Source organism: Oryzias latipes, chromosome 20 (genome assembly GCF_002234675.1).
Source record: "Oryzias latipes chromosome 20, ASM223467v1".
Taxonomy (NCBI): Eukaryota; Metazoa; Chordata; class Actinopteri; order Beloniformes; family Adrianichthyidae; genus Oryzias; species Oryzias latipes.
In genome coordinates, this window is record NC_019878.2 from 17,107,180 (window position 1) to 17,118,308 (window position 11,129).

Here is an 11,129-nt window from a genome sequence, read left to right on the forward strand (position 1 = left end):
TTGGTTGCTGTATAAAAAAGCTCCGTCGAGCCATAGTTCGCAACGCCCTTCGATAGCTCAGTTGGTAGAGCGGAGGACTGTAGAGGTTGAGCGGATATCCTTAGGTCGCTGGTTCGAATCCGGCTCGAAGGAGCATTTCTTTTCCAATTCTTTTGTTCACAGAATTACAATGAATACCATATCCGTTGCTTTTCACCTAAATTGCAAATGTTTTCAAATTTATTAGTCTCTCAATTATTATAACGTTTCTCAATTATTATAACCTTTTTTCCCAGTAGACTAGTTTTTTCACAGTGATCGTTAGGTCCTTCTTTCGAGTGCATCTCATTCGATGTTCAGCCTAAGTTATTAATGTAAAAAAAAACTCAATTCATTTAACAGCTTTAACAATTGTATTTAACACTTTTAAGTGCAGTTTGCTTTGCACCAGCACTGAAAGGGTAACATTTCTCACTTCTTTTAGGTTTTTTTTTGAGCTACTAATGAGGCCAATTAAGCTTCCAAAAAGTCAAGTTAAAGTGCTGCTTAAGAAGAATATGTGTTTCTTTAATATCCACGTGAATCTCCAATTTATGTTGTACCATTTAACAGCTAAAGCCAAAACAGGTGTCACAAACTTAAAGATGAAGCCATGAAAAGATTTACAAGCTAATTGCAAATAGTCAATTTCATTTAAAGACTTCGATTTTTGTTTAATTTCTGCATTTCTTAGCATTTGTCATGTCTTGATTCTCTCCTCGAGGTTTCATTCACTTAAGTTTTAACATCTTGGCATTTTGGTCCTGATAAGAAAAACATTCAAAGTTAAAGGTTAAAGGTATACTGACGTTTTTTTCCTCAAAGTTTTTGCATTATCCGTGTTTGATGCCAAACATCCGTAGGAGGTCTGGCAAGTAAGTATACAGCATCCTCTGCATTGACCATCTGAATGTTAATTAATAAATGATTTCACCTGCGAAAACTCTGTTCTTGATGCAGTTGACAGTTTAGCACCTGATTTGCTTGTTCCTAGTGATAAAAACAAACATAATAATTTGTGTTGACTGTGAAATGGCTTATTACTGTGTGGGGATTGCATATTGATGAATGACTCAGAGATGATAATTAGCAGTGGTGAAGAGGACTGTAGAAAGAATCACTCTAATGAAATTTATTATTTTGAGTCATTTTTATCATTTTTTTTTTTGCTTGCTTCCTTTTCTCTTTAGGAACCTTGCTTAACCCTTGTGCTATCTTAGATGACCCTACCATTGCATTGACGTGTTCTCCCTACCATGACAAAGGTGGATAAAGGTGGAAAGATTTGATGGAATCCATGGACACCAGTGAGGTTCGCAAATCATTGAAGAAAAAAGGTTCAGCGCACTGTCTAGTGGGTCTAGATGACCCAACTCCCAATGTTAAAGTGCCTAGGATAGCACAAGAAACTGCAGTAGTAGTAGTTTTTGCAATAGATTGCTAAATAACTGGTAATATATCGAAAAACATGCTCCAATTTGCACAGAGATTTGGGGTTTGACTGTTGCATATCCAGAGATACCAGAAGTGTGTGGGAGTGCTTTTACTCAGAGCATTTAAAATATGTTAACAAAATTAATTGAACAGCATAAAAGCAAGCACTTTTATAGTAATCCTGATAGTTTATGACCAAACCTAATGTGCCCTTTTCTTCTGACTCATACAATATGACATCTGCATCTTGCACCTCTGTTCCCTTTATAGTAAGGCCACATGGAAACACATGCAGTGCTTTTCACACAACCCCATTAGTCAGTGAGTCATGTTTAAACATTTTAGACAGATGTTGTTGCAGAAAATAATGAATGTTTCCTGCCCCCTCCCTAATTTCTCTCCTCTTTGTTGTTATTCGTCCATCCAGGGACATCAAAAAGGCAGTTAGGAAGTGCAGCAGCAAGCATGTACCAAGTTAATGCCTTGGAGGTGAGAAAAGATGGGAAAACAGCTCAAAGTTGCACATTTTACATCCTGCTTAAATGTATAAAGCCACTTCCGTGCACGATTGGTGAATGTATGAGCTTGTAAAACAGCATAATTATTAATTTTTTGCCGCTAATTATAGGCGTTTGTGTTTCTCCCAAATCCTGTCTGCAGTTTAAGTGCTTTTCCTGTGATGCACTACAAATGAAGCTTTTTCTGGGATTTTTATGATACTGTGGGACTACAACTTTATTCACTTTTAATCACTAAAAAGGCTGAACAAGTGTGATTACGTATTCATTAATAAGCGAGGACTGCTCATCATTAAACGATGCCTAAAAGTGAATTCAGATGAGATCAATTAGGGAGATGTTCTGGGTTTTTGTGACTGAAGTGAATTCATAATTTCAAAGCTATTACCATCTGACTCATAATATTGCAGCGCCTGTTGGCAAAAATCCAATAAGGATTGACAAATTAAGAGTAGTATGGAAATTTCATGTAGATGAAAGGCCAGAATGAATGTTAAAAAGTTCTTCCTCTGAAGCTAATGATAAAGAGCACGGTGTGAAAGTCTTGTCTCAGTTGTGAAATGTGGTACTTTTAAGTATTCATAGAAAAAGAAGAGAGTACTTCCAAAATCTACAAAAAGTTGTTTACTCACATGCAATATGTAACATTTCTAGTGGCTTTGAATGGGTGTAAATGTATATGGCAGAGGAAAAGGAAGGCCACCTGTTCTCCTCTATTAATATTTTTGTCAAAAGTCTTTCTTAGTGTCTTAAAAAACATCAGCACATCAGCTTTTCTTTGTATGCCATAATTTGGCACTTCCTGTAAACATTGGAAACATTTTAATTTAGAAAAATTTGCAAGATTACATTTTTTACAAAGGTTTTTTTGGTGGACAAGTTGCAGCACCAACGGGCTTCTGATTCCGAAATTGGTAAGTAATAATTTCCATATACTTAAGTAAAAAAATTGTTTTATTGCACCACACTTTTTTGTCTTATTTGAACAGATTAATAATTAAAAACTTTGCTACTTTCTTGTTTTGCTATAATGGTGATTTTCGATCAAGTTATTCAATAGTCACATGCTTGCATTGTGTAGAGAGGAGTGGCTTGATCTTAAAGGGAGCGCAGGTGTGTTCCCTTGATGCTTGTGCAGCCACCTTAAGGGACGTCATGAAAATGGAGCATACGATTGTTGTGCGTGTGGTAAATCCATAGTCACAACTACCCTTACCGGTGAATGCAGGTGGTTTTGCTGGTCAAAAACTGGCAAGTCTAGCAGGTCACCCGCAGGAAATTTTAAGATTGTAGACAACCTGGTGAACTCCTAAGGCAAAAAAGGTCATGTACATTGCTTTCTGCAGGCATGTTGTGATTGTCAGGTTGTAGTAAACACACATAAGGGTAAGTAAGGGTGAAGTAGGTGAGATGCAGGCGTGTCCTAAAGATTTTTTTTTGACACCCTGAAAATTTGCGTGCAGTCAGTAAGGAGTCAGTTCGTGCACCTTACTAACGACTGGTGTGTTGTGTAAAGCATCACCAATACGTAGTATGTGGGTGTAACCTGCATTATCCTTACAAATGCTTACCACACACAGGCGACAATGGTACATTCCATTTTCATGAAGTCCCTTGAGGTGGCCAAATGAGCCACAAGAAAACTGCAACACCTGCACTCTCATTAAGTTGCTGTTTACGACCCTCTATGGGGCCGGATGACCCAAACCTGCAGCACCTGTACGGGTCAACCCCCGTATGGGTGCATGTGACTAGTGCTTAATATTTAATAATAATAAGCTTTATTACAGACTCAAGGTCCATTTGCCACAAAATACACAAAACAAATAAAAGACTTGACGATAAAAATAGAACACTCAAACAAGTATTAGAACAATGTCATAAAAAGTATTGAAAAACAAACAAACAATGTCTTAAAAGTATAAAAATCAATGACATAGGAATATATAATTTAATTGATGCGTCAATGAAACACATAAATACAGATTAATTTTCTTGTCTGTAATTATTAACCATTTCTTTTAATGCAAAAATGTAAATGTCTGTCCCATATTTGAACTATTTATACTAAAGATGCACAAAAATATTGGTGCAATGTTACAGTTGACAAAAGAGTGTATGAAAAAGAATTTTTTTGCATCATTGAAAATGAAGATGTGTTCCTGTAATTTTTATTGACATGGTTAAATTGTGACAATACTAATAATATTTATATATATTTATATGTATGTAAGTTTAAACCCTGTTTTGTAGGTGATACTAAACTTTAACTGAAGCTGAAGCTCCAGACAAGATAGGGGATAAAAACAAGGTGTGTCTGTGAGGGCAGATGGGGTTTTACTGGAAATAAAGAGACACTGTAAAGGAAAGACACATGTATCTTAAGACATTCTATCAGACATGGAATCTGAGAACATTTATCACCAGGGCAACCAGATGCTATCCTCACAGAGATGAAGCTGGAGGGCCACCACAAGGGCCCACATCATTACAGAGGAGGAGGAGGATCTAAGGTCCAGTCCAAGATCTGGGTAGGTGTAAAGACAGGTTTATATTTAATAGTGATCGGCCATCCCAACAATCAAAGTTTTTGTTATTTGTTTGTTTTTTAAAAGCTTCAATGTACTAAATAACTACACATTTTCCAGTTTTAAATCATTTGCCACCAGCTCCATATCTTAATTGAATAAAGCAGATGGTATAGTTGCATTTTGACATTAACTATGTAGTGAAAATGCATTTTTTTAATTATTTTTTGGAACTGAGTGAGAATGAAACAATGTCTAACCCCTCTTGTATTTAGAATGCAGTAATAGTGGCCTTGTTGTTTGGAAACGGTAATTTCCTGCATTGTGTTTGCTCTACCATTTTGCCTTCTAATCACTCAGAGTACGGTATAGGTCAAATGGCGCCACACACACGCCATAAAGTTCCAATCATAGATGATGGCATCATGTTGTTTCACCTTTTGCTCGATTTTTTATTGCTATGAAGTATAAACCGGCCTGAAGGATCGACCCCCACCTCTGGGAGGAGTGAGAGTAAAAAGTGGAGGTCTTTTATAAAAAAACAGCATACTAGGTCTCTGTTGTAGAAGATGATGGTAAAAATAGTCATCAATACTGGTACCTGATATACAAAAATGCTGAGATGTAATATGTGTAGCTTCTAGTGATATCTCCTCATCTCCTCACAGCACAGAGAGAGGACTCATAGATCTAAGGCTCCTGGCCCCCTCAAAACAACAAAACCCAAGGAGTATATATTAGCAAAAAGGCATGCATGTGACAGCTGCTTGTCTGTGTCTTTGCAAATGTGTTATATCTAACACTATTAATGTCAAAACATCCAAATTATAATTGACCATCTGTGAAATGTAAATCGGGTGCAGCTGTAAGACTAATGTGATGGCAGTTAGCGTTACTAAAGGGTGTTACAAAATGCCAAATTAATATCTGTGACTCGTACGTCAGTCCAGCCCATTTGTAAATTGGCGATTCTAAACTCACAGTAGGTGGGAATCTGCATTGTTTTTTTCCTTATCTTTTTTAAAGATTTGTTAACACTGTTAATTCATTGGATGTGCAGAAAAAGAAAAAACAGTATTACTAAAATAGGGGTTTGAAAATGTTTCTAAATTTAGGTAAAGTTGATCTGTCGGGATGCTGCAGCTGATCCATATGAGGCAAATGCCAGATCGGCAGTTGCAAAGGACGTAAATGTGGGCGACAATGGATCATTCTGCCATTAATCTCATCGCATAATCAAATCAAATATTTGCAGAGCCCCATCAGTCAGTGAGTTAAATATTTACAAAGAGAAGATTCCTGCTCCTTTGGGCTTTACATGTCAAACTGGGTGGAGGTGGTGTGGAACCTAAACGCAGATGAGGATTAGACTAAGAAATGAGGAAAAGCAGCGGTAGTTTGGAGAAATTTACCTTATTCTAACAAGTAAACCAAAAACCAAAAAAAAGATCGATTACTTGAAAATAATAACTGAAGATAAAGTCACATGTTCACATTTTAACATTTCATTTAACTTTGTTCATAAACATATATAGAACATTCTACATTACATTAAACTAACACAAAAATGCACAGGTAACACATAGATAAACACAAAATGATAGTTTCCATCCATCTATTATCATTAAACATGTCCGCAAAATAATTGATAGGAAAAAATTAAAACTTGGACCATTTATAAATGACAAAAGAAAATTTTTTGTGAACATTGACTGCACTTCTGTGGATATAACTACCCAGAATTAGAATAAACCTGGTACTGATTGATTTGCACATTAAATATAACCTGAGCCCACACTCTATTAATATTTTAACCATCATATAAATATTTTAATCATCATATTTAGCACTTATTTGCTTGATCAAAGTACCGATCAGCAAATTTACTCAGATTTCCATATGGAAATTTCTTTAACATCACCTCCCGTACAATGACGTCAAAAGGACGTCAGTGTGCTTTAGCAAGCGCCACTGCAGCTCCTGGTTATGGGAAGCTGAGATGCACTCGGCATTCAAGAGTGTCTCAAATTGACTAAAAGCTCAGGGCCTCTAAACCAGAGGAGGTGCAGTCCAGTGTTTTTACTTGAAAGTGTAGTGAAGCAGTTATTCTCCCTCAGAACAACCGGCTGTTGTTACATCAAGGGCCATCTCCATGGAATTGATACCACTGAGGATGTGGGACACATTTGGAGATATTGAACTTCTACATCTGAAATTCTCTTTAACATTTTTACATAAGCAACTTACTGAAAAAGCATGCAATGCTAATGTTTTTATGGCAGATTTTTTATTTACTAAAATCTATGAATGATAATCCACAACCATGTATATAAAATTGCATAGTGTCTTCCAAATAGATGCTATCTTGAGGACAGTGCTGAAAATGTCTTGATAAACTCATTGTCAAATATACTGATTTATTCCAGCCCAGCGTGTTTTATTTTACTTTGAGAGAAATATGTTGAAAGTAAAAAATTAAATACTCTAAATATTGTCTTAAAAGAAAATACCATTGATTCAAATCTATCGAAAAATTAACAGTAAAATCACACAAAAGCAGAAATTGGTGAATTTTAAATGAAAGTCTGTGTCTGAAAAGCTTAACTGACTGTAAAACAGTGCCATGTTGCCATCTAGTGAATAAAAGCGGTTAGCAGCTTGAAGCAACATGTTCACATGGTATTTCACATTTATTAAGGCCACTGTTTTCATATTTTACGATACATGTACCTTTCAAAGAGTTTTACACCTAAAAAAAGAATTAATTTAAAACAAAAGAGTATAGGCACAGGGAAAGCAGTCTAGATCATTCATGGCAGGAGTCAAGTTATACAATTTTAAACTTAAATGAAACACAAATACTCTGCAAATGCAAATTGAACTGTGAAGGTTTGTCAGTTTACAATCATTAAACTATTATTTTATTTATATTTAATAAATGAAAATTAGCCTTTGAACTATAGTGTACTTTAAAGTGTGAACCCGGTAATCTACTATCACTTTTAATTAATTGTGGTTTAAAAACTAATATTAGAGTATGATGGAATAAGATTATTATTATTCATTTTTCTTTCTCTTTTATTTGCAAACTAGTTGTGATGGCTCCTTTTCTCCACAAGGTGGCTCTAAATGCATGGAGAGAAGAATGGGTTTAGTGCCAACACTGTAACATTTATGGTTTTATGGAAATATTTGATTAATTTTTTTTAATTCTCCATATAATCATACACATTTAAAATGGCTGTATAAAAAACCTCAAATAAGTCAAAAAAACAATGACAATGCTGAATAAAAACAGAGCAGCTATTACATTAAATGAAAAGCAAACCTGTGTGATACTAGAGAGAGTATATGCTAAATCAATTATGTGTCTCTAGTGACATTTTAACAACACAAGAGTCTGGGGAGTGAGACATGAGGGGAATCTTACAGCCATTTTCTGCACCTGTGAGTCTGTAAGCCAGCGTTCTCACAAAAGAGTTCTGAATATATATAACTAGATCCAAGTACGTCTTTGTTCGAGCTGGCATCTGGTTCAAAACCAGAAGGCTGGATAGTTCCTATATTGCTCGCTATTTTTGTAAGATTAGTAATGTTAGATTGGGGTTGTAAAATAACCCCATAGTGTCATGGATCAGCTGGCAGCTGCACCCTTCTCCTCCCCCTTCTGTGTGTTCACCTGTTTCTCTCAGCTGTTTTCAGTTTCCTGATTATGTGGTTTGTTATTTAAGTTTCTGTCCTTGTTGTTTTCAGCGTCGCAGAGTCCTGTTTGTTTGTACAACTGGATGTTTGACTTCTTTGAGATTTCGAGTAAATCTGTGACAGTCTACTTGAGTTCGAGTTTGAGTTCCTCCTTCCTGCGTTTGGGTTCCTTCGGTCACGAGTCGTAACATTACTCTGCGACCATGACCAACCCAGCAGGAGGTTCCCAGCTGAGGGACTTACCTGGATCATCGGGTGAAGGAGGCTCCGCCGCCGGTGAAGAGCTGTTGGCCTTGGCTCAGGAGATGCGTGGGTTCATGTCCGGGATGCAACAGCTCCACGATCGTCTCTCCAGGCTGGAGCATGTTCCTTCACCTTCGACCCGACAAACCAGACTGGGTCATCCCGAGCCGTTCGATGGAACAGCTGAGGACTGCCGGGCGTTCATCACCTCCTGTCGCCTCCACTTTGATTTCAACCCCGACGAGTTCCCCTCCGAGCAGAGCAAGGTTGCTTTTGCTTTGAGCTTTCTGACGGGTAGAGCCAAACGATGGGGTTTGGCAGAGTGGGAGCGCGGAGCAGAACTTTGCCGCTCTTTCCGAGCATTTTCAACCCACCTCCTCACTGTGTTCGACCCTACTACACCCCATCGAGCAGCCGCGTCTGAGCTTCTTCGCCTCCAGCAGGGACCGCGCAGCGCCTCTGACTACGCCGTGGAGTTCCGGACCCTGGCCGCCAGCACCCGCTGGGCGGATGAGGCACTCGTGGACGTTTTTCTCCAGGGTCTCTCCAGCGTCCTCAAGGACGAGCTGGCGGCGAGGGAGATTCCAGAGGACCTAGAGGAGCTGATCGATCTGGCAGTTCGTATTGATCGGAGGATGCGGGAACGGGGTCGTGAGCGACGCCGCAACACCAGTCCCCGCCCTCGCCCGCTTCCTCCTGTGAGTGATCCTCCGCTCCGTTCCAGCACTCCTCGCCAGGATTTCGTTCCTTCCTCGGAGCCCATGCAGCTGGGTGCAGGACGTCTGACGCCCGCTGAGCGGCGGCGCCGTATGGGAGCTGGACTTTGTTTGTACTGTGGACGGTCTGGACATTTTGTGCGCGACTGCCCGGGAAACGACAGGGTTCATCAGCAAGGAGGGAACTGGTGAGCCGGATTTCGTCTTTTTCTTCTCCCTCAAGGCCTTCAACTAAGGTCTTAATAAACTATGCAGGAGTTCAGGAAGAGCTTGAGACCTTAATTGACTCTGGTTCAGATGGCGACTTCATTTCTCATGAAGTAATAAAAACACTCAAGATTCCTGTTGAACATTTGGCTCCAGTTTTGCATATTCATGCCATCAATGGGGCAGTCATTCATAAAGTGTCTGCACGTACGGTTGAAATTCATATAACTGTGTCAGGTAACCATACTGAACTGCGGAGATTTTTTGTTGTGGAATCGCTGAAACCACAGGTTATCTTAGGTTTTCCCTGGCTGTGCAGACACACCCCTCATATGGACTGGACTTCAGGACGTGTATTGTCTTGGAGTTCGTTTTGTTTGTTGAACTGTTTAACTGCAGCCACTATTCGCTCCTCAGTCAAGAGACCTTCCCCTGAACCTTTGGATCTTAGCACTGTTCCTACTGAATACCATGACCTTGGTTCTGTGTTCAGCAAGATCCTTGCCAAGTCCCTTCCCCCTCACCGTCCTTATGATTGTGCCATAGATCTTCTGCCAGGAACACATCCACCCAAGGGACATGTATATCCTCTCTCTCGTCCTGAGCAGGAGGCTATGGAGGAATACATCCAGGAGGGTCTCCAGGCTGGCATCATTCGTCCCTCTTCATCTCCTGCAGGAGCAGGATTTTTCTTTGTGGGCAAACGAGACGGGGGGTTGCGTCCTTGCATCGACTACAGGGGGTTGAACTGCATCACTGCTCGGAACACTTACCCCTTACCCCTATTACAGACTGCCTTTGATCAATTAAAGGGGGCCCAGATCTTCACCAAATTGGACCTCCGAAGTGCGTACCACCTTGTCCGTATACGTGAGGGGGATGAGTGGAAGACTGCCTTTAATGGCCACTTTGAATATTTGGTTATGCCTTTCGGGCTCACAAACGCACCTGCTGTTTTTCAGAGTCTTATTAACGATGTGCTCAAGGACATGTTGAATAAGTTCGTGTTTGTATATCTGGACGATATTTTGATCTTTTCTCCAGATCTCGGGACCCATGTGCAGCACGTCCGAGCCGTACTCCAGCGCCTCCTTGAGAACCACCTGTATTGTAAGGCCGAGAAGTGTGAATTCCACACAACACACACAAAGTTCCTTGGCCATGTGATCTCACCTGGATCAGTTCTCATGGACCAGGACAAAGTGAGGGCCGTTCTGGAGTGGCCTGTTCCTACTGGACGCAAACCAGTTCAGCGATTCCTAGGGTTTGCCAACTTCTACAGGCGGTTCATTAGAGACTTCAGTGACGTGGCTGCACCTCTGCATGGACTCACATCAGCTAAGGTACCTTTTATCTGGGATAAGGGCGCAGACAAAGCATTTTCCGAGCTGAAAAGACGCTTCTCTGCAGCTCCCGTCCTGACTCAGCCTGATCCCTCCAAACAATTTATTGTGGAGGTGGATGCGTCTGAGACGGGGGTGGGGGCTGTTTTATCTCAGAGGGCGTCTGATAATAAAGTCCATCCCTGCGCGTATTTCTCCTGCAAGCTCTCTCCTGCAGAAAGAAATTACGACATTGGGAACAGAGAACTACTTGCTGTTAAACTAGCCCTTGAGGAGTGGCGTCATTGGCTGGAGGGTGCTGAGAAACCATTTCTTGTGTGGACGGACCACAAGAATCTGGAGTATATCAGGACTGCCAAACGCCTAAGCCCTCGCCAAGCTAGGTGGGCTCTGTTTTTTGACCGTTTTGCCTTCACCCTT

The 11,129-nt window shown here is 40.1% G+C and overlaps 1 non-coding gene across 1 annotated transcript; it reads left to right on the forward strand.

The window, feature by feature from the left end:
* The first annotated feature begins 46 nt into the window (after positions 1-46).
* On the forward strand, positions 47-132 carry trnay-gua. The gene is given in 2 exon segments: positions 47-83; positions 97-132. It is a non-coding gene; the product is annotated as a tRNA-Tyr (tRNA).
* Positions 133-11,129: the final 10,997 nt, after the last annotated feature.